At 50.3% G+C, this 27993-nt stretch overlaps 1 long non-coding RNA gene across 3 annotated transcripts; it reads right to left on the bottom strand.

The window, feature by feature from the left end:
* Positions 1-639: 639 nt before the first annotated feature.
* LOC137862265 (uncharacterized) lies at positions 640-27991 on the bottom strand. Of its 3 annotated transcripts, XR_011100154.1 has the most exons (7): positions 25051-27991; positions 21443-21530; positions 11794-11942; positions 9580-9984; positions 8529-8701; positions 4334-7176; positions 640-4136 (listed from the first exon to the last, which is right to left on the bottom strand). It is a non-coding gene; the product is annotated as an uncharacterized lncRNA (long non-coding RNA). The 3 variants fall into 3 exon arrangements; XR_011100155.1 differs by having other exon boundaries at positions 640-4599; XR_011100153.1 differs by having other exon boundaries at positions 640-7176.
* Positions 27992-27993: the final 2 nt, after the last annotated feature.

Here is a 27993-nt window from a genome sequence, read left to right on the forward strand (position 1 = left end):
CGGCCAGGATCCAACAGGACCCTTGCACAAGCAGCGTGTACCCTGCTGGCACGGATCGCGGCCCTGCGTGAGGCAGAGCTGCAGCCACGGCTGCCCAAGGTGCCACGTCCCCAGGGCCCAAGGTCACCCCGAGCACAGCACAGGCCACCTCTAAAGCAAATGACTGTGTAAGAGCCTCCCTGAGAAGGAAAGGCTGAACAATACTGCAAGAGGCAGATGCTACAAGCAGGAAACACGGGAAGATGCAAAGAGACAACAGGGGGCACTTCCCTACCTGTGTTGTGAACACCCCGGTGTTTGGGCACTGCCTTTGAGACCGGCAGCCAGGCAATGAGGGATTTGCCCGACGCTTTCACCCATGGTTATGTCAGACATGAGACAGGTGAGTGACCCATGTCCTCTTGCATGTGGTGGGGAGCCTTGGAGGCCAAGAAATGCTGCACCCTTGAGGGCAGCCCCTGCTTCTCCCTGGAGCTCCTCTGTTCATGTCCCGGAGCCCACGGCAATGTGCAGCCTCACCACTGGCTCCAGGACATGGATATGAACCTTTCTCACGCTAGAGGCAGATCTTACAGAGTTAAGAACGTTTTCTTGGCTTGCTTTACCAGTGGAAGAGCAACTTGCAGCAGAGCAGATGGATAAAATTCTAATTTGAGTTTCACATGATTTATATAAATAGGCTGAGACAAGGCTGAGCATAGATGGCGCAGTCATCTGCCAGCTTCGTTCCCTTTACATCAAGACCCTCTCCTCCCTTCCCATTAGTCTCGCAAAGCACATCAGTAACATCTGGTTGCATTCGCAGCAAGCGGTCACCTCAGCCTGTGACATCCTCCTGTAAAGTGCCCGGCTCACAAAACAGCCCCCTAGCCACCATGACTCTTCTCACCCCCCAAAACACAGGGCAAGTTGTTGAGAACACCAGAGCCGTAAGCATCTCAGCTGTCTTGGCTCAGGAGAGCAGGGAGGGTCCAATCCATGCCGAGTCCTTCCCAGGCAGGGGGGACAGGAATGGGCCCCCCATCGCTCACAGCAGACTGAATTCAGGCTGAGCTGCTCCCATCGCTGGGTGCTGGGAGCAAGGGGACACTGGTGGCCCCACTGCCACCCTCGGGGAGATGACACAGCAGCTCCCTCCTCCTCCTCGTCATCCTCCTCCTCACCAGTGCGTTGCAAAGGAGCCTCCACCAGATCCTGAAGAGGAACAAATCAACAAGCACGTCCTTGCTGGGCTTAATTTGGAACCCCACCTTGTCCCCACGCTGAGCAGGGGCTCCCAGTTATTACAGGAACTTAGATTTTGTGAAGTTTGGTGGCTGGCAAGAAGGAAGGAATCCCACTGCTGCCCCGCGATGTTTGGCTTTTATCAGCCAGAGAAAGCCCTCCCCGAAACTCTGCCCCATGACACCAACCATAGGAAACCCGGCTTTGCTGGTTTCCACTGCCTGTGGAACAAGTTGTGTTATTTGTATCCTGGTATCCTAGGAGCCTTAGTTTCTGTCCTGCGTTTAGTCCCTGGCTGAGAGGTATTTTCCAGGGTCAGCCTAGGAGGAGGGAGCAGGCTTTTAACCCCTTCAGTGCAACGAGCACGTTCCCACATCAGGCTATTTCCATCCAACGTGGGAAAAACTCCACCCTGGGATCAAGGTGCACGTAGAGAGATTCCTTGCCCTTGTGGAGTCCTTTGTGGCAGCCTTTACCAGCCAGCCTGAGCCACATCAACTACCATTCCCACTCCTACATGGGTCCATTGTCTGAGATTTCCCTAATTATGGGCAGCAGAGAGAAGAAAGGAGCCCAGGAGAGCTGGAGATTCGAGTCAAAGAGTGGTGGGGTCCTGGGACATCCTGAGAGGAGATGTGAATGTGATAAAGAAGAGATGGGGGCCAGGGAAGAGTCCATGGAGTGGTCCGTGGAGCCCCGTGCTCAGCCATCAAGCTGGGTGGTTTGCCGTGCGGGTCATGCACGGGCCTGAGAATCCAAAACCCAAACCTCTGCCAAGCCTGGAGACTGTTCCACTGCCCTGGGCAAGAAGAACAAGCGGCAGGTTCACGGCTCTGCCTGCAGAACAGTTTGCCACCAGCTGCTAGGCAAGTCCTCCTGCATCTCTCCAGCACCCACGGCAGCAGCAGATGAGGAGCGCATCATCTGGAAAATATTTGGGTCTTCTAACCCTAGCTGCCTTAGTGCTGAGGGCATGCGATGAAAAAAGGCTGGATCTCCTGTCTGTCAAAAACATTTCCCATCACTGCAATATTTTTGAGCAAAACATTCCAAAAAAGACCAAGGAGGAGGTGGCCCATAAAGCAGAGAAAATGACTCGGGGGATGCAGAGCAGTTTGTGGCTCTGGGTGCCCTGTGCCTGTGAGAGGAGTGTGAGGAGGAGAAATCCCTGGACTCGGAGTCCGGCCTCCCCTCCTGTAGCACGGGTGAGACGGGTGTGCTAACAGCAACAGCGAAGCACCAGGGGAAGTACTGATGCCCCCAGGACGTTATCCCACTATGCAATACCTCTGTCTGAGAACCCAATACTGGTCTGAAAAGCAACCCTTCCACTGCCAGGACACCTCAGCTGAGGGGAGCTCAGCACCCAGGTCAGCTGCATGCATTTTCTTGCCCAGAGAGCAAATAATTTGGAGCTGGGCTGGGAATCTGAAGAGTTGATGACCGTTCATCATGAGGTTTCAAAGAGACATTTTGTCAAAAAAAGTGTGGGTTTTGAATTGATTTCAAAACTGGATTTGATTATTCCTGGATTTAATTTCAACTTTCATTTTTTCTAATCCTTGTAAAAAGCACCAACTCGGTAGTAATGGCAAAAACATTCCCTCAGAGAAGTTCGAATAGCTTGCAGCGAAGACACTTGAAAATAAATAAATAAATAAATAAATAAATAAAAACCCTTTACTAGCTCCCAAGACCAAAGGGGAAGAAAAAAAAGAAAGAAAGAAAAAGAAAAAGAAAAAGAAAAAGAAAAAGAAAAAGAAAAAGAAAAAGAAAAAGAAAAAGAAAAAGAAAAAGAAAAAGAAAAAGAAAAAAAGAAAAAAGAAAAAAAGAAAAAGAAACATGTCTAGAAACATACCTATACAGTCAGTATTTTACTAAAATGTAAACCATCTTTTAACAGGGACACAGTCCCTGAGGCTTTCCCTGGGTATTAATGATAAAGTGACGTTATTTCAGTCCCATGTACTAGAATTTCTTATGAATCAGAAAAAAATATTCCATGATTAAGCTGAAAGCCTTTATGAATAGCACAGCTAATTCCTGCCATGGATTACAAATCTCTGCTTCCCCTTTCCAAGCCCACGTTGAGTTAAGCGTGGATTTCAGGATGAAGAATTAAGCACAAACCCAGACCTCAATCCAGGCCAGCACAAAATGGGGCATGAAGTGTCTTGCTTGAGCGAGGGACTTTCCTCACTGAGCACTCCTGGACTTTGCCTCTCCCTGGGGATGCAGGGGCATTGCCTCTGCTCTCCCGGTCCCACGCTGGGTGAAATCATTGCCACCACGGTGCTGTGCTGCCACAGCCATCTCCATTCACAACTCCCGTTCATTCACTCCAAAACATTCCCCTTGGCCAGATATTTATCGTTCTTGTATCATCCTCAAACTATTTTGCAGGGGTGGTAGGAGTGGCTTCTGGAAGACATTTGAGCACACATACACAAATACACACTTGGGCTGCTGTGTGTTTGGACAAATAAATAAATGCGACTAAATAAAAAGAAACGTTTTTGCGGTAGGCTAGCTACCAGCAGGAAGCGCATCCCAGCCCTGCCAGAAAACAGTCCCTGCGGGGATTTCCGAGTGCGTCCAAAACCAGCTGGTCTGAGACCCACTGACGTGCATGGGTGAGGAATTCAAGAAAATAGCGAGTTCCTTAAAAAAAAAAACAAAAGAAAAGTCTTCTTACCTTCATAAACACTGTCTAAACCGCCTGAAAAGTGACACGGCTGCATGAGTCGAGCAATGCGGCCTGCGGGGTGCATTGGAAGTGCCTGGGAAGGAGCCTGCAGCTCCCAGCACCTGGGGACCAGCAGAACCTGCAGGGCTGGAGCATCTTCATGTGTTCCTCACCATAACGCTGCCAGTAGTGCTTCTTCATCAGCTTTGGCCAGGAACAAGAGCTTCTAAAACAAGATTTCAAACACTTACTTTTTTATATCATTTCATTGCATCACTGTGGAAAGCGTGGAGTCTGCTCCTAGTGACACCAGCTTGGGCTTTGGGTTTTTCCTTTTAGATTTTTATTTATATATATATATGTATATACATATGTATACGCACACACCCATACCCCATTGATAACACATTGAGGAAGGACAACCTGCGTGGAAGCGCTTTTCCCAGCTCCGTGGCAGCCCTGCTGCAATGCCGGTGATGGCAGTACTTTTCCAAGATGCAAAGGTGTCCTCAGATGCTTTGATGTTCAAAACAGCTGCTGGTGGAAGCTGGCATTCACGCTGCCTGCACGTGGCTACAAGCCATTTCTGTGTCAGGAGATGGTCTCGAGAAGGAGCTGAAGGATCAGCAGTGGTTGCTGCTCGGTGAGGTTTCATGGGGGTTTGAAAAGGAGCAAAGCTGTGGCTGATCCTGAGACAGAGAGGGAAAGCTCAGCTGGGGTGCCTGCAGACATCCTAACTGCTGCACAATCACCCCATGGGGAAGGGCATGCAGAGGCTGGCAGAGCAGATGTGCTCCACTCCCAGCCCTGATCCCTCTGCAACCGGCGGCTAAAGCTCCCATTTAACTTCAATGGGGCCAGGATTTGACCTGGATCTCAACTAAATCCACACCCATCAATGGATTTGCTTGGGATGTAATTCCCAGGATTAAAGGGACTTTGCCCTGCAGTGCCCCGCACCACGGCTCCCTCAGAGCTCAGCACCCACGCCCCACTGCTGGCTAACGCCAGCAAACCTATATGAGGTCCCCATTTTTAAACAGACAAGAGAGAGAGAGAATGAAAGAGAAAGAAAAAAAAAAAAAAAAAAGAGAGAGAAAGAAAGGGTAAAGAAAAAGAAGAGGAGCATTTATTTCCCCTGCAGCTGTGCTCTCCCGGACAGAGGACTGCTGTGGCAGGACAATAACGCTTTATGTGCTGAGGTTAAGTTTTAGTTACTTGAAACTATCAGCTCTTGTGTTCGAATCATCTTACTACCTCCCCAGTCAAACACAGCTTCCCTGCTGGCAGGGATTCGGTCATGCTGTTAAAATCAGACACGAAGGGCAAGCGGGGCAGGATTTAAAGTGATCTGCTGGGAGCTGCCAAACCCAGCGTGCTGCTCACCCACAGGGCTGCCCAGCTCCTTCCCCAGTGCTTGAGAGGGAGGCACCTGAGGTCTAGCTCTGGAGTCGGGCTTCCAACTCCCAGATATTCCCTCTGTTTCCGACAGTGATAGGCAAGCACCTGGCGTCAGTTTTGGTCCTCTCCAAAATACTTAAGATGTCTTCAGGTCCAGCGAGACATCGCTGTAGACTTGTATTTTGCCTTACTTCAAACAAATCCTCTCTTGGTTATCAGCTCCGCCTCCCTCGAGTCACAGAAAGCAGAATCTCATAAAATTATCCCTCCCAACACGCTCAGTGACCCACGCGGAAAGAAATGGTCCTAATCCCATCAGCCTGAGCTAGGCCCCAGCTCAGTGAGTTACTTAATATTTGGGCACACACCAGTCAGTGGTGCTAAGCGTGTGGTGAAGCCAACACACATTTTGGAGCTGACAAGCTGAAGACAGAGGATGTTGTGGCCTGAGGAGGTGCTACCAGGCTTGCCAAATGTCACCTGGAGAGGTTTGGAGGTAACAAAGCCTTTGGGCAAGGATTTGCTCCTCCAAATGCCTGCTCTCACACAGAGGGACAGGGTCACCAAACCGAACACAGGGGATGGGGATTTGTAGCCCAGCCTGGTCCAAACAGGAGCACAGAGACAAGGGGAACCCCTGTTCTGACATCTCATTACGCAGACGTGGAAGGCAATCTGTAGTGAAACAGGAGGAAAACAAGTTCTTACACCATTTCATTGCACCAAAAGCTGCTGCTGCTCCATCCAGCCTCACCCTGCCAGCTCCGCTTCCCTCTGCCCCAGCACAGACATGCTGCTGTGTCGGTGTCATGGTTACGGAGAGGAGAAGGTAAAAATCAATGATACTTCAGCAACACCAAGCAACCAGACACTGGCTGTTGTCGGTGTCTTTTGTGGGAGACGGTCTCTCAGTCTCCTGGCCCTGGTGAGCTTCTCGTGGATGAGCATAACTGCATCAGGCTGAAGCCTGGCTAGCGCCGTGCCAGCATCGAGTTTGTCTGTCTGTCCATCCCCTAGGTAGGATGCTGAGACTCATTAGCAACAAGGTGCACAGAACGAGCAGGCAGCACTGAAGGAAATGTGCTCATGAGCTGGGGGTACTCCACCCATCGAGGTACCACAGCTTGTCCCCCCACAGCTACCCCAAAGCCTGTGCTGGTCTAAATCACTCCCGAAACTTCACAGCATCAGCCAAAACGTGGGTGCCCCAGCATCCCCTACACCAGTGCAGCATGGTGTGGGGCTGACACTGTGGACCGAAGCCTTGGAGTTGCTCCAGGTCTGCAAACATCTTCAAAGGGAAACTGTGGAGACCTGTATCTTATCCCTCCCCTCATGCCACTGCAGGATTTGTGCTCTTGAGGAACTGTGGGATAAAGCTCTGGTGTGAAATCCCCCCTGCAACCAACTAGCCTGCTGCTCTGCAGTCCTGACCACCAGAAGAGATGCTCCTACATTACCAGTTCCAGCTCTCAGGAGTTATCCCGTGTCCTCGGAAGGCAAGACAGAAACTCAGCTGTGGGCAGCCCCCTCAGCTGCCTGCAATGCAGCCTCACCCTGTGCCTCCTTTTGGACTAAAAGGGATTTTCTCCTGCACAGCTTCCTTCCTGATTCCTTGAGATCTCAGTCCAGGGTGCCCAGGAGAAAGTACGAGTCCAGAGGGTTTGAGCAGAACTTCCTCTTTTCCAGGCCTTTCCAAAGTCCAAGAGTCTCAGCAAACTGCAGCATTGTTTCAAGGCAGGCAGACACTCTGGGCATAGCCCAGACTTCATTTCACCCACCTGATTATTTTCCATCTCCCTTCTTTGAATAACTCCTCAGCAGCGTGATGTAATGATCCAATGCATTTCCATCCAAGTCCCAGGCTACAGGGAAATTTGCACACAAGTATGTCAATGATGCATTACGCAGCAAGAAGCAACAGGTCCCAGGAGCATCCCGGGGCCCCCAGATGCTACCACTGCACTGTCTCCTGCCTCAACACCCGGTGAGCATTTGCCAACACTCGTCATTGGGTGGAGAAGCAGCTCAGGGACATGTCCCTCGGCAGGGCAGAAGCAGTGGAGCCGACACCTCTCCTAATTGCTTAGTCCTGTCCTTCACATCCTGTGGTCACCAGGGCAGAGGAAAGCATGCAGTAATTACTGGCATTAAAACAACAGTAGTAGTAGACAGTAGTGACAGTAGTAGTAGGGTGATGGCTGGACCAGACGATCCTGGAGGTCTTTCCCAGCCTTAATGATTCTGTGAGTCTATGATTATTATTTTCACAGATTATTGACCCTGACTTCAAGGAGGAGCCATCTCTCATCCCAGGCACTGCAGGATGCCAGCGTGACCCTGGGTTTCCAGATGGCTGGCATGATGATCAGGACAGTGAGGACCAAAGCAAGGGAGGCAGCTGCCCTCTGCAGCCCCATCAGCCACACTGATCTGATGGGGCTAGTAAAATTAATTAATTAATTGCCTTCATCCTTTGGTGTACACCAGACAGCTTATAAGAACCATCTGTTTTGCATTTCTCCTCCTTCCCAGTGCGAACAGAACATTTTAAAGCATTTTTGGTGTTCCAGCAGACACCTCTTCCCCTCCTATGGGACCACCCAAGCCACCGCTGCAGCCCTCCATCTGAACAGCACCTTGAGGCTCCTGGGTCTTCAGCAGCGACCGAAAGCTGTGTGAACAACAGAGCTGGCTGGCTCCTGCCTGAACAGCATTGCCTCAGTGTTTGCAAACACTGCCTGTAACGGGGTACGAAGATGAAGACACAATTGGCAGCGCTTGGCCTGGGCTCCCTTCCAGCAGCCCTCGCTGCAGGGAGGGGGTGGCCGATTCCCAGCACAGCTCTGTGAAGTCATCCCCTCCCGACGTGCCTCCTCCCTGACATCAGCTGAGGAAGGCAGACACAATAGTGGTCCTCTGCTACAAAACTGGCTTCGGAAGGTACCAGCAAACGCTGCCTCTGCTCAGCTGGCCTCCTGGGGAGCACCTGACACTGGGGCATGCAGCGGGATGCAAGGACCAGCAAGGCTGAGCACTGACGGGCAGCTGAGCAGAGTTTGTTCTCTGCTGGAAGCCAAAAGGGGCTGAATATCTGCAGCCCAAAGGACAGTGGTGTTTCCGTAGGGATGCCTGAGCATCCTTTGCTCCCAGTAACGCAACACAGAGCTGGGTGACACTGGTGGGACAACGCCTGGGAAAGGCAGGAGGGACTCACCTGGCTCAGCCCCGCTGCTGTTCTGCAGGCGCTCTCGTTGAGCTTGACTTCCTCATGCCTGTACCACAGACACCCAGGAGTTTGTGGGCTCAGCAAAGCTGCCATCCAGGGTCAAGGTCCCACACTGGAGACTTGCACAGCCCGGAGACCCACATGTGGATGCAGAAGCCTTCCTTTAAACGAGAGAGAGGTGGCATCAGTGATGAACATCTTCCAGAGGGGTTCTCCAGTCCCTTTGGCACCCAGCAAAACACCCAGGCAGAGGGGAAGGCCTCTCCTGGGGAATGGTGGGACCCAGGGTGTGAGCCCTGGGAACAGGGGATGCTGCAGACCTCCTCGTCCACCCCAGCAGCTCCTGCTGTGGTTTTACTGGCTGCTGAGCAGAAGCAGTTCTTTGCCCCCAAAGAAAGACCTTACAGCCCTACATCTGCACGGGGCCCTTCAAAAATGTTTTATCCATCCAGTATCCCTCCTGCAAAAGTGCCCATCTGCACTCACCATCCTCCATAGTTTCCAGGTTTAATGTTTTAATTGAGGTGGGATGAATTATTTCAAAAGTGGCAATGGAACACACACAAAAAAGTGGAATTTCTCTTCCTTATTCCAGAAGTCAGCACGAGGCACTTCATTCTTTACAAACCTCTTAAGAATTTAGCTGGAAAATGAAACATTTGGCCTTTTCATCACTTCTCCGCCTTTTTTCCTTTTCTTTATTTCAGTGACAAATTAAAAAAAAAAAAAAGTTGAAATCATTGGAAAACATTTACGAAAAAGGAAGAAACTAAGTGTTTCATTTCTGAACGACAGAATGAGCAAGACATTTTAGTCTTTTTAGCATCTTCATGCTCTACTTTCTTATTTCCACAGCAGAAGGGGGAAACTTATTGGAAAAAAAAAAAAAAAAAAAAAAAAGCTGGATTGCAGAGACTCTGGCTCCTCATGCTCTAGAAAAGTTGCCAAAACTTATTGATACCTGAAGACTGCGTATTAGCACTGGAACCATATTGGTGGTGGAAATATTCAAGAAGCGATTTAAAAATAAGTAGTGTACCTCTTTGCGTTCACATTCATGCCACCAAGTTTCAGTAGCAGCTGAAACTCATCACGTGGGTTTATGACTCTCCAGTGTCAGATTTAGCTTCTCTCCTCCCCATCTCCAGCTAGGAGACAAGTGGCATTCCTTCAGGCTGGGGACCAAGGCCGCGTCACCGACCGCAGCAAAGCTGCAAGTTGGTCATTTGACTTCCAAACCCAGGAGAAAGTGCAACTTGTGAATAAACTTTCGCTTAGCAACTTTCCATCGTGACCAAATCCAAGACAATTGCAGATCTGTTTGCAGATGCTCTGCCAACAAGGGAGGAGATGTTTGTGAGCATGGCCATTTGTGGCTGGCTGGCTCTATTTATTTGGCTGGCCAAGGAAGTTTTGGAAGAAGGTCTCCTCACATGCCCTGGACCTACAGAGAGAACACATGTACCATGAAGGTTGTGTGTAGTAAAACATGCTTTAGAGATGTCCTTTAAGGAGCCTCCAAGCTCCTGCAAACCAAACACACCTAAACACCAAATGATTTTCAACCAAATTCCAGAGGTAACAGCACCAACTCTCATGCCAAAGCAGGGAGCAGACGGCCTCCTAATAAATGTGTCTCCTGCATGAATACTACACTTCCAGAGAAGGAATTTCATGCTTGGGTGACAGACTGCTGAGAGCCAGCCAGGCTCTGCTGAGCCAAGAGGATGCTCTGAACCTGCTGCAAGGGAGATGCTGCAGCTGCCCCCAGCGTTTCACAGGCTGGGCAAGTTGGTGCACTACCCAAAAATGCACATGCAGGCTACAAACCGCTGTGGCATTTGCCAGTACCCTTGACTTTTTTTTTTCCCTACTCATGAATCCTTCCCTGAGACCTCCCTTGAGCAGTGATACCCCACCACTGCATGCCCCAGTTTCCAGCTCTCTCTGTAAGCCATCAGTCCCATCCTCCTCCTGTAATTATGCTGCCCAGGGACAGGTTAACGCAGCTGCATGCTTCGCGCTGGGATGAGCCAGCTCTGCCAGCCCGATAGGAGCCAAGCAGGCAAGTTTCCCTTGGCCAGGGCTTCTGCCACTCTCCCACGATGAGGTCTTCATTTATTTCCACCAGCAGCCTCCTTTGATGTTAGAGTGGGGAAAGACCAAAGAAACCTCGCTGAGATGCATTTGGTGCCCTCAGAAAGCAGCAATTTCCCGTTGCTGTCCCCACTCCCACTTCAGGACAGCTCAGATGCTCAGTCCTCCAAAAGTCACACAGCACCTAAATCCCACCAGTCTTCTGTATGATTTAGGTATTAAGTAGAAAGCATACTTCCAAATCCCCTACTGAATTATCCAGGGAGAGTCAAGTTGGACCTGCCATCAAATACAACTACAAGCAGCAGTCCCATCATAGCCTTGCTTAGAAGAGGCTTCCAGAGATACCAAATGGACACCTTTGGACTGCAACACATGCTCCAGAGAAGGAGACATCAGGATGCTGCAAGGGCATCATTTGCCAAGCCATGTAGCCCCTGGTATGTGCACGGAGGGCACAGGGTCCTTTGCTCCAAGGATCCTTAGGTCTACCACAAAAGAAGGTGGCACCCTGCTTGCCCAAGCAAAGACATGGTGAAAGAGCGATGGAGGGAGAGCTGCACAGACTGGGATTTGCAGAGCAAATAAAACTTTCATTTTTCCTCAAAGTCAGCTTGAAGGATGCTAATGACCCTGCTGAGAGCTAGCAGATCAGCTCTGGTCTGACCACGGCAAATGAAGGAGCATGGCTTCATCTTCATCACTGGCCCAGGCAAAGCATAGTCCTGCCCAGCTCTTGCTCTCAGGAGCTCAAGTTCAAGGGCTGTGCATGAGCTCTGCCTACAGCCTGGCTGCTCGCGTTCTGCCCTTGAAAAGCAGCTGTCCCAGGAGCAGACTCCAGGCTGAGACTGGATCCCACAGTAACCCTTAAAACCACTTCTAAGAAAACACACAAACGATGTTAATGCCCATAGGACAGGCAGAGACTTCAGAGACCTGCTCTGTAGCCCTTTCTGGACAATCACCCTTTAAATTTAGCTCCTAAGACAAGTTTGTAAGACATCTTGCCAGAGCAAAACAAGATCCCAAGATCCAATCTTACTCGAACCATCATCATTAGCACTTCTAGCATGGCACAAAACGCATCCCTAGCCACTGGAAAACCTGCTTTTCCCGAGCCAAAACTGGCTGCTCTGCCAGTTGTTTGCGCTCTTACCTCAGAAAACTCCTCTCCTGCCTGCACACACAGGGAAGCAGCTGCACGCTGCTGTTGCCATGAGAGCTGTGGTGCTCCGGGGTTGCGCTGTGGCACGGCTGGACACACACGGGAGGCAGTGCTGCAGGAGGACCCCCTTGGTCAAGTCACTAAAATAGAAATTAAACAGACAAATAATCAGCAGAAAAACCCTCTCAGGTGGGGGATGAGAAGATTTCACAGCTGTCTGAGCCCTGGCACAGCACCAATGGCGCGTACCCCAGGAGGTTCAGTGGCCACCTGATGTTTCTCTCGGTAGCAATGCAGCTCTAACCGTGTCATTATCAATGCACCTGCTTAATTGGCTCCGCCAGAAAGTCATTAGTGTAAGGGTAAGTTAAGTGATGTTATGTTCTTGGCTGTTTCTTGTTCACAAAACTATTCTCAAGCACTTGGTTCCTTCAAGGCTTTGGCCAGTGAAGGATCAGGAACCATCCAGCTTGAGAAGTGCAGCTTAACTCACGGCTTGCTAAGGGCTGCGTGCAGGGGAAGGACAGGTCTACGCATGCCTGGGTTCTTCTCTTAACCCCACAGCATCCCTCAGAGTGTCTGTTGGCAGCAGGACGATGTGCCGAGATGCTTCCGGTCGGACCCATGAAGGCCGAGCTTATCTCCTCTGGCCTGTGCTCAAGCCCCGTGCTGGGCAGGGCTGGAGAGAAGCCCAAAAGGGAGGTTTTTTTTCCCCAGAGGCAGCAGGCCCGGTCCCACAGCCTGCCCCTGGAAGCACAGGAAGGCACGGCAGCACCACGCCGGGGCTCCAGGCCCCTCAGCCCTGGCAGGAGCTGGCCTGGAGGTGCGCCCGGCGCCACCTCACCGAGGTCGATTTCTCTGTCTGGGCAGGAGCGCTTTTAACAGCCCGTGCTGGAGCCAGCCAGAGTTATTTATCTCCCAGGCTGGGGTTTGGCAGGTAGAAAGCGTGGTGAAGGTAGATCCCACATCAAGCGCGTGCCTCCTCGCTGCTGCACCCAGCAGCTCGGGCTCCCAGACCACACGGCTGAGCACCCCGCTCGCAATTACAGATCTTCCACTTGCTTTGGCCCTTTCATCATCCAAGACATGCAATACCAAGCAAACCTGGCAACTGCTTCTCATTTGCCTTCAGAAGAGTTGAAAGAACCTGACCAGTATTTATAGCAGCAAACCAAGCTAGTAGTCCACCAGCTGCTTTGAAAAAATAAAATAACTGAGGCCTTTCTGAGCCTGGGACTATTTATTCAGCAAATCAGATTCCACTCTTCAGTCTTCTGTATTTTTTTCCTAAAATACATATTTTTCTTTATTTTGAGGTTTTAAGTATAAAAAGGAGGATACAGAAAGGAAAGACGGGAGGAAAGAGGATAACAGAAAAATGAACATTTTTTAAGCTACAAAAAAATTCAGCCAACAAAATTTACCCCCACAAAAAGCTGTACCAAGCTTCAAGACATAAAGACAAAAGAAAAAAATAAATAAAAGAAAAAAAGCTATGATGCACAAACTTCCTTTTAACAGGCTCCTCCACAGAGACCCAGCAGGGGGAACAAATCCCCTCCTCTCCTCCCCAGGAGGGCAGCACCCCTCGGGCAGGGCAGGGCAGGGCAGGAGGGGCAGCAGCAGGCACTGGGCTGATGCAAGCCTCCTGCCCAGAGGAACTTGCTCCTTGCCAGAGCCCATCTGACAAAGCCTGTTGACCACAGGGCTGTGAGAAAAAGATGGGACCTGCAACTGAATTACCACATAGACTTTCTCCAGGGTTTGCCCATGAGTGAGTCACAGCGAGAAGAGGCTTTGAGCGTGGCCAGGACCTGGGCATATAGAAGCAGCGTTATTTGTATGTGCTGGCTTGAATTAGCAAGAGAGAAAAGCGCACGATGCATCAATCCTACAAAATACAGACTGCGCTGCAGAGGGCTGGCTTACCCAGAAGAGATTTCCTGGGAAACGATCTCATTCACTAATCACACACCTAGAGAGAAGAAGACACAAAGTAAAGGACCAGCTGCGGCCAGCAGAGGGGTGCTGAGGTGTGGGATGCCCCAGGACACCCAAACCCTGCAGCAGTGGCTGGGGCTGAGCAGAGAGCTGGGGCCATCCCTGCGGGGATGGACAGTGCCCGACCCCGGTGGGGGCTGCTGGCAGAGCCAGGGGACCAGCTCTCGCTGGCAGAGCTCCTCCTGGGTCTTCACCCTCTTCCTCCAAGGCCCCAAAGCAGAAAATATCTGTCCTTGAAAAGTCAGACAGCGATGGATCACCCTCCTTTCCAACATGAAAAGCAACCATGATTACATCCTGCCTGTTATCTCCCCTACACCATGTGCCAAGCTGCTTTGGCCCTCTCTTTGTGGCTGTGATGGGCACAAGGTTTCTTCTCCCTGCGCTGGGGACCCAATGCCCTGGGGCAAGAATTCCCCGCTAGCACACGAGGGCACGCTCCTACAGCACTGCCCAGCCTCAAACAGGGAGGAAAAGTCCCTGCTAAACCAGAGATTATTTTTTTCCTGTATGGAGTCCTTTGGGACCGCCACCAAAAGGGCTTGAGTCATGCAGGCGTTCTCCATTTCCCTGGTTACTTTGGCAATGAATACTTTGGTTGCTCCGTTTGTGCACGTTCCATGTGTCACAGGATCACACCAGGACAAGCTCTCCGCTCTTGTCTTAAGCAAGTGATAAAGCAAAACCTGAGCGTCTGTCTTTCCCATAGAGGGAAGGGAAGAAAGCAATGAGGATGAAAGGACCACTTGAATGAGGATAGGTAAATACAAGAGAAGAGCACTGCTTCAGGGATCAATTCCACAGGGGAAAAAACAAACCCAAAACTAAGAAAAAGGCTACAGAGCAGGTGTGGAAAACTGGGGAGGGGGAGAGAGCAGCAACCGCAGAGGGGAACATGTGGGGAAAGAGAAGAATCAGGCTGAGAGAAAGGTAAGGGACAAGCAGTGGAAACAGAGGGGACCAAGTGATAAGTGGGGACATCACGTCCAACACAGCTGGTAAATTGTTCACCGCTGACATTTCAGAGCTGTGCAGGGGTGCACGGTCACATCTCAAACCCCAGCAGGGGACACAACCTCTTCACTGCGCTTGTCCCCAGCGCCAGAGCTCTGACTCCAGGCCAGGGCCCCTTCCCTGTTCCTGGAGATGCCCCCAGCAGGAGGCCCAGCCACACACTGTCCTTCAAAAGGGACCTTCCCTTGCAGGGTCTACTGAAGCTCTCAGCAAGTATTAATCTTAACAGCGCTGTGCAGCCTTTAGTGATCTGCTAGTCACCTGAAGGAGCTGAGGCCCCAGACTTCAGACAAACCAAAACTGATGTAGAAAAATTCCAGTGATGATTTCTGCAGTTCCCTGTACAGTCTGAACAAACAGCCTGTGTGTGTGACAGGAAGGCAACTGTTTGCTCGGCTACCTGAAACTCGCTCCCTGGTTATCAGCTCCATCAGTTCGTATCAGGGCAGAAGGAAATCCTGGCGGGCAGGCTGGAATCGCTGGGGTCCGTGCCTTGTTTTTATCTTGCTGATGCTGGGCGTGATGCCACAGACTTGTGAGTGGCATCAAGTTCTTCCTGCATCCTTCCCAGAAATCCACACGATGCCTTTGACGGGAAGGAGCTGGTGATGGACTGCTAAAGCCAGGGTCCCACAGGACCTCAGAACTCCTCCCTCCTCCCAGCAGCCGTTGTACCAGGCCCACAGCTAACAAAGATCATCTCCTACACAAGGGAACGTGTCAGAGGGGCCCATGGGAGAAGACAAGCCCCAGCACCCAAAATGCTGCTCTGCAGCAAGCGCATTTGGCTGTCCTCACAGCCTACTGGTGTGCTAGCAGAGAGCCCCTGGCTGAATCTTCTTCAGCTCCCTTGCCAGCCCCAGGGTCACAGCAGCCCGCAGTGCTCATGGTGTAGGGCCACATCCCTTGGAAGGGAAGGCCCCTGAAGCAACGTGTCCTTTTGTCACCCGAGGCTGGAGCAGAAGCGTGCAGATGGCGTTGCCGAAGCAGGTAACGTCACAGCAAGGGTTTCGCCAAGCCAGGGTGCGTGGTTTAAAAGATCCTTCTCCTTCCTGACAATTTAGAAGTGAGTTCTGATATCCAGTGGCTTGATCATTCAGTATTTATTGTCCCTTACCTTCATGGGTTTCAACAAAATATGCTTCCCACTGAAAAAACGCATCCTCAATTTCCACCTTTGGAAATAAAAATTTTCCCCAGTGCTTTCCGATGGGAAGCCTTCTGTTAGGCTTCAACAACTACAAAAGCATTTGCAATTTTTGGAAGGCTAAGAACAACCGATAAGAAAAACGTATTCCAAAAAAGAAAAAAGAAAGATGTAAGGAAGATGTATTCAAAAAAAGACAAATCATTTTCTCTCTGTCATTAAAAATATCCTTTGATTTTTTTTTTCCCAAATGTCAATTTTCTGACTTCTGATTGTGCATATTACACCTCACTTACAGTTCAAAATTATTTCAGACTAACAGTGACTGATTACTCCCCCTGCCCCAAAGCATTTCAATCAGATCGAGAGTCAGCTGGAATCTGAAGGCACTTTGTACAGCAAAGTTTCACAGTGCTCTTCTGTCCACACATGTCAAAATCTGGGGGAAATTAGGAAAGAAAACTAATCAGGGCAAGCAATAGTGTAACTCTTTCCACCACATTACTAGCTCTCCTTTGCCCAGTGGGCTACGTGTCCTGGCACTGCCCACAACCCATCTGGGTCCAGGAAGAGGGAAATTTTTGTGTATAACCCGAACTTTTAACACTTCCTCAGGCGCCTTCCTGATGGAGGGGTATTTCATTTAACACCTGCAGCGGGTATGACACATTTCTGAGAGCTGTCATTTTTTTCATTGATCCAACAGTGCTCCTGGGCACGACCAGACGATCAATAACAGCGAAGTGTGAGGATCTTACTGCCAGGGCACGGAAAGATTGAACCTCAAGGACCCAGCTGAGGTGGTCAGGAGAAACTCCTGTTGTCCACTGCTCTCGTCTCACGTGCTCAGCATGAAAGCAGCAGTTTGAACCTGGTCTTTCAGGATATCATTGTCTTTAACCAAGTTCCTCAAGCACCTACCAGGCAATATTTCTTTCTGACCACCTCGGTTCCTGATGGAGCTTGCATGACCATGATGTGCCCAGCGCTTCTGCACCCAGGGAGCTGAGAGAAGATTTTATCCAGCTGTGTCATAATATTCAATGACAGAAACCTTGAGGGCTCTGAAACACGCCACTCAAAATGAGTTTATACAGAAGTATTATGTGGGCTTTCAGCAAACCAGACATCTGTCCTGGACCAAGCCGGCTGGAGAGGACAGGCTCGTTGCAGCAAAACCAGGCTCCTGTCCCTGAGAGCTCAGGCCAGTTGAGTGTCTCCTAACACTGCAGATCACTTCCAGAAAACCAGGGCAAAGCCGAAGGACCACACTCCTGTCCCGTTGTTCACCACATTCTTCCTGCCACGTTCTGCTCGGTGAAGTGAATCGTTGAAATTGTCAGGCCGAGGCTTTCCACAAACATCATGCACCACAGACCAGCCATTGCAAGCTCTTCTTCACAGCCAGACATCTGCTGCTAACCCATTCACACCCCAGCAGTAAATTTATTTCTACTCAACCCCTGAAGCTTTGTTTGCAGCAGACCCAATTGAGGACATTTAGATAAGAGAGAGCATGTAGATAAGGGAAGCTATAACCACCTCCTGCTGATGCCTGCCATGCAGCTCTATCTGCCTCCACAATCAGCACAGGGACCTGATCTGAAGCTACCAAAGCCCTGTCCCTGCTCAGCCCTGGGTGCTCCAGCCACATCACATGAAGACCCATCCCTCCACGCAGTCAGTGTTTGCAGAGCCCCACCGACCCCCGGGCACTGCACTCAAGACAGGAACCACAGCTGTGGGGCACAACGAAGGGCAGATACATATGCACAATGCTTGACCAACATCATCTGCCTTTGATTTGGATGGAGTTCATAGTCCTGGGGCTGCTTTAGCAAACTATTTCTTCCCTATGGTGGATGAGCAAACACTTACCCATGAGCAAGTCAAAATCATGGAAAGTGTTGAGCACAAACAATTTTTGTAGACTCCATTCCATGCACCTCCTAAATCCTCCTGCTCCCCAGTGGCCAGCCAGACCTCTTGGTCCTTCTCCCACCTATTGCATGGGACTCTCCTCATGCCCTGGGGAGAGGGCATGACACCCCAAGACATGGTGAAAGAGAGGGTGTCACCCCAAGCGTCTTAGAGGAGGAAATAAAACTGCCTGAGCAATCCCCTTTGTGCAACTCAGGGCTGGAGGCGTAACACAACTAACCAGCACCGATCCCGTCACCAGCACGTGGCTATCCCATCAGCGTATGCTGTCTGCGTTGGGTTTGAAAGGTGATTTCCCCACTGTGCATTAGGCAACTCACTACACAGCAGAGCTCCAGGCACCAGCAGATTTAAAGCAATGCATGTTTGCGCCCTGTTTAGCAACAGCAAATGGTTCTCCTTTAAAACACTGCGCAGCACGAGGGGAAACCACACACCAGCTGTTTACCAAACACCAGCTTCTCATTTGGCTCTTCTCCTTCCGCCACTGCTGATGCAGAATATAAAGGCAGACACAACTCCATCGGGGTTTATAATAGATCAGGATCGGGACCATTTCCACAAGGCTTTGTTCCTTTTTGGCCTGATGTAGCAAAAGCCCGTCTACTTTCCCTTTTTGAAGGAAGGAAGGGTAGAGGAAGGCATAAATGCCTTTGGCTGTGTCCAGCAGCCTTCACACAGTGCCCTGTTCCTGCTCACTGGTACCTCCTCAGTGCTGGGACCTGAGCTTGCCTGCACTCAAGCAACCCGTACCAAAACTTGAGCAATTTTGTGATCACACAGGATGTTGTTCTGCAGCCTCCGAGAACAGCTCACTCTCTGCAACCCCAATCTTGACCATCATTTCCGCCTCTTGGACAGAAGAGAGGAGAACATCACCCACATCCACAGCATGGACTGCTTCGTAGCTTTCAGACATTTGCAGGTCTTTCAGAATTTCCTCTGCTCAGCAGGTCCTGCTCACTCGGTTTTGACTTTTACATCCACACATTGATAGAAATATTATCCTAACCTATAGGAGGAAATGACCTGGATCTTCAGGGCTCAGCTCACCAGCTCCAGCTCAAGACAGGGAGTCCAGACCCAAACCAAACTCTCCCTGAAGCACCACGTCTCCATCCATTGCCCAAACACCATGGTGTCTTCCAGAAGGCAATTACAATAAGGATAGTACGGGATGGCGTGGCCAAATGGAGTAAGAACACAGATGCCGATCTTGGCTCAGCCTTTCACCAGTTCATATGTTGTAGCAGAGCTGCAAAAGTCAGCTGAGACTGTGGCAGAACAGCCAGATGGTCTGGTCATGCTGCACTTCCAGTGCCAGCAGCACCCATGCCACCCAGCTTAAAGAAACTGTGGGTCTGTGCATCCAAGCTGGAGGCTGTAGTGTGACTGCATGTAGCCAGAGCTGGGTTACATGGTCTTAAGCAAGTCACCGTACCTTCCAGAAAGTCAGGATCCCTGTCCATGGGGAGTGGTTTGGGTATTACCACTCCCACCTCACGGAGCCCCAGCTAAGACCTCCGAGACGTTAGCACAACGCCATGATTACATGAGACACCCCCTGTGTGGTGCTATGTGATGCTGAGACACCTACCAGCAGGGTCGTGGGGAGCTCTGTGAAGGATCCCCAGCTGGAAGACTGGTTTCAGCACCATCGCAGACTTTTTGGGGTAGGCTGGCTCACTGGTGAGACCCACGTATCAGCACAAAAAGGCAGTACGTGGTCTTCCCTCCAGCCCTGCTTTGTCAGGTCCAGCTGCAGAACCTGCAAGTCCACAAATGCACACAAAAGGGTATGCTGAGAAATATGATTTAGCCAGGCTTGCTTCTCAGCAGAGGCCACAGCCCAGTACATAGAGGCAAACCAAAACCAAGCCCCATGGACAAGCCCTACTGTTTCCCAGAACTGTTTTTCCTGACTTAACCTGGTTGTCGCACCAGAGGGTGGTGAGCTTTTGAGCACATCATCACTCTGTGACATGGTAGCTCATCGATGGGCTATGCTGGCTGATTGAATTCGTCCCTGCTCAGGATAGGAACAAAGACCACAAAATTAAACACAGAACCTCCTGGGAACAGCACGCTTCTCTCCCACTTTGCTCAGCACCACCACATGTTGCTTAAAATGTGCCAGGACCCATCTGAACGCTATCAGCTGCAGGGACAACGTGCAATTTGTCCTGCAGGGACACGAAGCAGCTTTGTGTCCAGCCAAGATGCAAATTCAAGGAAAGAAAAGGCTCAGAGGGAAAAAGGCATTGAAGTCCTCTAGCTCAACAGCTAGAAAGTCCCTAGCCAGAACTTCACTGCAGGCTCTGTGCAATGGGGATGGGTTAAGTCCCTTGCAAAAAAAAAAATCATTTGGATACGGGGGCTAGTTTCAATGAACCTCAGGGATTTCAGCTGATTTATTAGCTAAACCAATGCAGATAGACACAGACGGATTATAGCAGTCATGGTCAGAGTGCCAAGGAATCGACTTCAGAAGAATCGATGTAAACATTTTTAAGACCAATTTCCATACAGCCTGAAAATGAGCAAGAGCAAGAAATAAAATAAAGAGTAACCTTTGTTAAATAGTTAAACCACATACAGTTTCTCACTGGATGAAACAAGGAGTGTTGGTGGGAAAGAGATCTTAGGAAAAGGTGTGGCCTATGCAGGGCACATATTAATGTAGTGCCTGAAAAAGGAGCGAAAGAGAGAGGAAGATGATTTCATTTTGTAAATACTAAAGACCAGACCAGTCATCCTGAGTGCCCGTCCTTGCTGCTCATCCTCAACACGTGTGCAGGGAGTCATGAAAAAGCCTGCAAAGCCTCCAAAAGCTTCTCTGCAGGCTGGCTCAGACAACTCCTAGAGCCAGCTGTGCCATGCTCCTACAGCACGTCACAGCCCCAGCTCACATCTTCAAACCAGAAACTCTCCTGCTCTAGGCTGTATATAAACTCAGACCAACAAGATCCTTTCTCTTGGGTACACCACTCTCTGACTCCATCCTGCAGCGGACAGGAGCTGGAAGGACCAGGAGCACCGTTTCTCCATCACCTTTGGCCAGCGCTGCAGTCTGGTGGGTCTGGAATCCCGTACACGTCCTGCGCGGTCCCAAGAGCCACAGCTGAGCAGAGGAGCCTGGAGCTGTGCAGGCTACAACTCTTCACCAGCTAAAACTACAGCTCACCAAAACCCCATGGCACTCCATGGCTTGTGGAAAGCCAGGATAGCTTTCAGCTGCCATGGGATGCTTTCCCAGGGGGGAAAGCCGTTTGCCCTTTTTATGTTTTGCTCAATAATCAGCTCTGGGGACACACAGCACTTGCTGTTTGTGCCTCTCCCTTGCAGAACTCCCCTGGGGGTTATTAGCTCCATAATAAGTCTTGCTCTCTGCACCCGTCTGCATTTCCCCACCCCACTGATTTATTTTTTTTTCTGTGTTAGGAGATGAACACGCTCGGGGCAGGCAGCCTTTGCAGTCTGGTGATGGAAGTCTGATGGCCAACAAGCCCCCTCAGTCAAGGGCTGTCTCACTCTGACCTGCCTGTTCAGGGATCCTTCAGCTCCATCCTCTCCTCGCTGGTGCGACAGACGGTGAGGGTCAGCGATGCCTTTTGGTGGAGCCTTGCTGGAAGGAAAAGGAGAGGACTGAGTCCTGGCATTTGTCCCCATGGGCAAATCACGGCTTAGCTTGAGGATGGGATGGGGCATTAAACACTGGGATAAGGATCATGCTTAACACTTTTAAAGAGGTGTCTGACACGGCCACAGCATGTGCTTACATTTACTTTGACAAACAAGTAGTCAAAGGTACGGTGCTGTCACAGCTGGCATGGTCTAAAGACCTAAGGTGACACCTCCTATTAAACCCAAGACAGGTTGAGAGGGGAAAAAAAGAGGGAGGCTGTTAGATATACAGACACCCTTTTTATTTAAAAAGAGAAGGGGGGGAAGCTACTCTCCTGAGCACTGGGGCCAGGATGGAAAGTCCAGATAACACAAACACTGGGAAAACTCGCCACTGGCTCTCTCCTCCCAGCGGTGGAGCTGGGTGAGATGGTCGCATGCGATTTCAAGCTGCCTCCAAACGTCAAGAGGTGGAAGCGAGGGAAGGGAAACAGCCCCCAACCACCACGCCAATTTTCATCGCTATTAAATATAATCACCTCTGCTCGCTTTAATCTTCGCTTCTCCTCTGAGACCTGGCAACAAAGGAAGCCTGGTAATGAGGCGGGGTAATTGGAGTGAAGAATGTAACCTCTGAGACAAGTTTGCTCAGAGCAAAGGGCAGGGAGCACAGGGAAACCCACCAGCCGCAGGGAAATGAAGCGTCGCCACCTGACGGGTGAGAAAAAGGGAGCAGAGCCAGAGACCTGCTCACTTCGTTTCTTGAAATAAAGCAAGTGGATCCATTCCCAGCACAGGGATTGATTCAGCACCAACCTCAAGCCTTCCATCAAGCATTTCACTACCTTAAACGTTGCTGCATTTGTTAACAAGCGGGCAGCAAGGTTAGCAGTAGCGTAGGCAAAGCAGGCAGTTAATTGAGGCAACAAATTTTCAGAGGTGGCAAAAGAGCTGGCCACGCACCAGAGCCCTGCAGAGCTGGTTGCTGTGGCCGAATCCTCACTCGCAGCATGGGAACATCAAGTCATCTCTGAATTAGCCAGCATCGACCTCCGCTGCCTTTTGCCGCGCTGGGGAGGTGATGGAGGTATCTGCAACCAGGCAATCGTTCCTGGGGACGTGGGCGCCGGAGGGGTTGTTGGCACAGAGCTCTGCAGCTCTGTCTGGAGATGCAATCAGGGAGAAATCCCGCAGCGGGGAGCAGCACTGAGCTGGGGTTTCCCCCAGGTGCTGCTCCCCACTCCACCCTCATTACTTCTCTTCAACATTTCAAGTTGGAGTGGTTTATTACCCGGTGCCCAGATTCCTCAATTTACTACCTGGTAGAAATACGGGGCAAGTTCATCCCCAAGCTCCTCCTGGTCCTGCAGGAGATGCCTCTATCTGCATCCTGAGCAGGTATTAAACGCACTCTATACACTGGCTGGCTCAGAAGCTGTTTCTTCTGGTGGTTTTAGTTCCTTTAAAAAAAAACAGAGCATGGTTAACAGCTGGCTCTTGCCAACACCAGCTCGTGACCGTGCCCAAGCCAAGCTGAAGTTTCAGACCCCTTCTCTCACAGCAGTGCAGCTGCAACAGCTGAGGGAAAGCCACGGCTGGGAAAGCTGACGGTCAGTTTGGGGCTCGGGACACTAAAGTTAAAGGGACCTGTGGCATCCCACCCGGCAAACACATGGGCTGTTGCAGGTGCATTAGGAAATTACAGCCTGGACAGTCACGGCTTAGATGAGCTTTGTTCCATCTTGTGCAGGGTGCTGTACAGGGTTGGCCCTCCAAAAATCAGATTACGCAGCCCTACGGACCACTGCGAGTTCAATGCCGCCAGCACAGCACTGGAGAAAGGCAGCTCAAGAATCTCCAGCATCCTCAGGAGCACCGGGTCTGGATCATGCCTCCCCTCTCCCACCGGGGCTGCCAAATTCAGAAGACCAATCCTATTCCCATCCTATTCCTGCTGCTTCCCTGCATGCCCCACAGGCACTCAGGCCACAATTTCTGCTTCTGCCCCCATCCCCTGGGTCGCTGTCCAGGCACCGAGCTCATGGACAAACCACTCCTTTGTGCTCAGGTGAGCTCCCCTCTGGCACAGATGCTTGGCTGATGGGGAAGGCCGTGCCAGCAGGCATGTTTTCATATTCTCATTAAGCACACCTTGCTCCAGACACTTTGCAGCAAATGTTCCTTTTTAAGGCCTATTGATTTCATAAATAATAGAGCAAAGGAAAGAAATACATCACGTAAAGACACAAGCCCAATAACCTCTCCCTGAGGAAACCAACAGGATCTACAAAAAAATTAAGCCAGCAGGCAGGCATTGATCTTTAAGCAGAAGATGAAGTAGCATTAAAGATATTTCTTAATCAACTTAGCAGCACGCAGGTGCAGCCGTATTCCAGCAGGTCACCTTGAGGGGTCTTGGTCTCCAGGCCTGCAGGTTTGTAGCCCTCATTTCTCACAAGAAAACGCTTCCCAGGAACCGGAGTGAGATGCTCAAACACCCTGAGCATGTTTGTGTCTTAACACAGAAAGTCAGCGGGGTGGGGAGGGGGCCGTGTGTGTGGACAACGAGGCTTAATACGGAGCTGAGAGCTCCCCTGTGGGGTTTCTGCTAGGGGGAGGCACAGCCAGCTGTGGAAGCACCCGCAGCATTTTGTCACTGCTGTGCTGCTCTCCCTGGGCTTGGGACTGAAGAGATCGGCTCCATGACAAGTGCAGCTGGAGCTCTCCCAAACCCTGCCTCTCCGCCACGCACACGAGATCTTAGTCTGCCACTGGGCTCATTTCAAGTGCTTTTGTTCCCGTACATCCCCTGCTCCCTATGGGTTTATTTTAGCCAGCTGCTCTCCAGCTGTGCCAGCGCTGCTGGGGACCACAACCAGGGAGATACCTGGGGAGAAGTCTGAGCACGATGCTGCCATCTCCACCCCAGCCCCGTGCCTTGCTCCATCTCTGCATTATAAAAACATCACCCTACCAGGGACTGCACTGACAGTGTGAAAAGCCACAGAAACAGACAATGAACAGAAGAGGAGCTTTGCAAAGCTTCTCCAAGTTAAATGCAGCCTTTCCCTAAGACCTCAAAAGCAGAATCCAAATCCAATCGCCCTCTTGACCTGACTGCATTAGCTGAATTTGAAGCTGCCTCGGGGTTTGGTTTCTTAAACTCTGTCACCACCACCACCGGCAGATGCAAGACGGACGAAACGCCACAGAAGTGAAACTGATGCACAGCTGCAAAACCAAAGCCTGCCCTCTCTTTCCCCACATCTATCCAAGGATCTGTGATTAAGCCAGATGAAACTTTTCGGACCCGCGGGCTCTGCTGAGTTTCCTCTGCTCCTGGGCCACCGATTCGTAGGTGGTGGGTGAGCTGTCACACGCGTCCGCCTCAGCCACAATTAGTGCATGGGAACAGCATTCAGAGCTTGCACAACGGCACCGGCACCCCTATTTTGGCTGCACTGCCTGCTCGCAAGAAACCAGGGCAGTGTTAGTCCCTGACTCCTGGAGAAAGCTCTTACCTGGTGAGCCCAACGTGCAGCAAGAGCCTTCCCCAGCCACACGCCTGCATCAGAGGACACCGAAACACAAAGACATGTCTAATGCCACAGGACGAAAGCAACAGTCTTTCAGAGGAGATGGAAGGAAAAAGGATATTTCTAGGCTTTCATGGGATGAAAACCATCTGGCTGCTAACCCCGGAGGCAGCCTTCCTGACTGCACGGACCAAGCAGCTACACGTGGCAGAGTGGATTCACAGAAGGGGAGAAGCAACCACCACCCCCCGGCCCTTATCACGTTACAAGGAGTTTCTCCTCCTTGCAGGACCTGATGGAGCTCAGCACCCTCAGAAGCTGAGAGGGCCCGCAAAATCTGCCTGTTTCAGCTGAGCAGGGAAGTTTCTCCCCCATTCAGATGATTTGCGTGTTTCAAGCACCAAAGGCTGGCTCTGACTTTCAGCTGGCCCGTGTAAAGGTGACAATGGAAACTTTGCCCAAAACTGTGTGTTTTTGTAGGCCCACACGAGGGGAAGTCTGGGTGGAACAGCTCCCAGACAGCTGCTACATAAATACTCATAGAGGGAGTGGATAAAGGGAAGTGAAGCAATTCAAGAGCTCCATCCAGGCAACTGCTCAGCTTAACCCTTGCAGTCATCAGCTGAAAGAGCAGCTGCCACCAACCACACACACTGCACACAGCAAGCTCTCAGAGTCAGTGAGATCGGCTTTTGTGCTACTACATGTTGGGCATCTGCTGCAAAACCATCCCAATGGCTGTCTGAAAGCCTCACAGCACGCAGAACATGACCTCGACTTGACAGGGGTCCAGAGGACAGCAGCAAGTTACTGGCTGTGTAGATGATGCCCACAGGGAGCAGAAATGGTGAAAAATAGACATGGCAGGTTTTTGGCACGGGGTCACGGTGCCCATTTAGCCTGTTTGGTGACAACATTTGGTGGGGTTCCAGCTGTATTGGGGTATTGAGGGGGAAAGGCTGGAGTGAGGATAAAAACCTAAAGGTGGTCAGTGGGAAAAGACTTCTTCAGAGATGGCAAATTAATGGTCTCAAAGAGTGGTCACCCAGTCTGTCTCAGTTGCTGCTAAACAGGCGATGAAATACCCTCTGCCAGAACATCCCCAGTTGTTCTTGGATTGAAGAATGGTGTTTGTCTCCGATGGTGGTTCTCTCACAGAGCTGGACAAAGATCCCAGAGACACATGTAAAACTTCCAAAAGCAGGCTAAACCCAGGCTAAGTACACAGATGAGCATCAATAGGTGGACATTCTTCCCATCACATTTCCTTCTCGAAGCTACCGCTGATCAGGTTGCACAATTTGAGAACTTGCACTGTACTGGGAGATGAACCATTTCTAAAAGCAAGGAAAGAAATGTAGCTCCACTTCCACATCACAAGCAACAGACCTCTGCAAATGATTTGTTTTCCTCCCCTCCTAGTCACTTGTGTTTCAGGAAACATTTTGCTCAAGAGTAGATCTTCAAAGCCATTAGATAATAAGTGATCCATACCAAGAGGCTGGCTGGTTTAAGCCTGGCTACTTTGATCATAGATGGATTTTATTTTCTAGTTAGCTGGCAGACACGTGTACTGCTATGCAGGCAGAGGATTCTCCTGGCCATCTCATTTCCCAGCCAGAAGAGCCAATACCACAGTGTTCTGCTGCTTTTGCTTATTCAGTTATGAACTAAACTGCAGTATCTGTCCAATTCCAGCTCCCAGACAGGAAGGAAAGTGGGCAGTGCTTGAGGATTCTTACTTTTTCGCATATCACGCTTATGTTTAACATGCTCCATGCTCGTAGCAGCCAAAAAGCCATTTGCAGCAGCCTTCAGGCACAGCCTGCTTCCCCAGGGGGCCATTCTGGGCACAAAGAACCGTTGCTAAAAGTTGAGTGAGGTCATACATCTGGCAAATATAATGGCAACAAATTAAACTACTTTTTTAAGAACTTGGCTTCCAGTGTGCCTTGGAGATCCAAAACAAAATCTTTAACTCTTTATAGCCTCCTCATGCAGAGCTCACCACAAGTTTTCAAGGTAAGTTATATCCCTGCACTGTGTGGGAGTGATGTTGGACCAGATACGTACGTGCTCCTCCTTGCTCAGCTGATCCACTGCTCCCTGAGTGATCCGCTTCCCAAATCAACTGCTGTAGATGTTTCCAAGTCAAAAATCATGAGTGTAAAACCAAAGGTAGATTCAAACCTCCGGTATGGATGCTGTCCTGTCCTCGCTGCATGAGAAACACGGTCCTTCATGGATGGAGGTGAGCGTGGAACATAAGGACATGATGGCTCCTCAGACATTTTTGAGGTTGTTGCTCAATGTTAAAGGGTGAGAATTATAATTTAAAGTGTCGTGCTTTCTGCACCTTGCTTGCTTCTTAAGCAGTACCTTCTCTTTAAAAGTGCTGGTGCATTTTAAGTCCTGAAATCCCACTCAAGGTAAGAGGCTGTAATGAGGGGAAAGAGAGCACATTGCTGAGATGTGGGAAAACAAAATGATTGAGATGGAGAGAACTGTCAGAAGAAATTCCCTCCGTATTACCCCTCTTGCTACCTAAATCACATTAAGTTTGTTAGATTCCCTCTTCCAGCTCCCCATGCCCACCCACTGTGGGTTACTTTCACAGGAATAGATTGCATTGATCAAATGAGTGCTTTTATGAAGCTGAGTACAGAAAAGCAACCCTCACTGCATCTCATTAGCTTGCCCTTCAGCACCTGAGCATCTTCTATATTACAAGCACAATTATCTTTCAAATGGATTCACTCAGAACATCTGAAAGGAAAAAGCATCTTTATCAAATGTGCCCAAGTCATTTGTATTGCATATAGTATTTTAGGGAGAATGGCAAATTGCTTCTGTGGTCTCTGAGACATTAGAGACTACAAATTAAAAGGAAAAGAAGTGAAATTTGAAAACTGATGACTTGGAACAGCT

The sequence above is a fragment of the Anas acuta genome, chromosome 11, assembly GCF_963932015.1.
Source record: "Anas acuta chromosome 11, bAnaAcu1.1, whole genome shotgun sequence".
Lineage (NCBI taxonomy): Eukaryota > Metazoa > Chordata > Aves > Anseriformes > Anatidae > Anas > Anas acuta.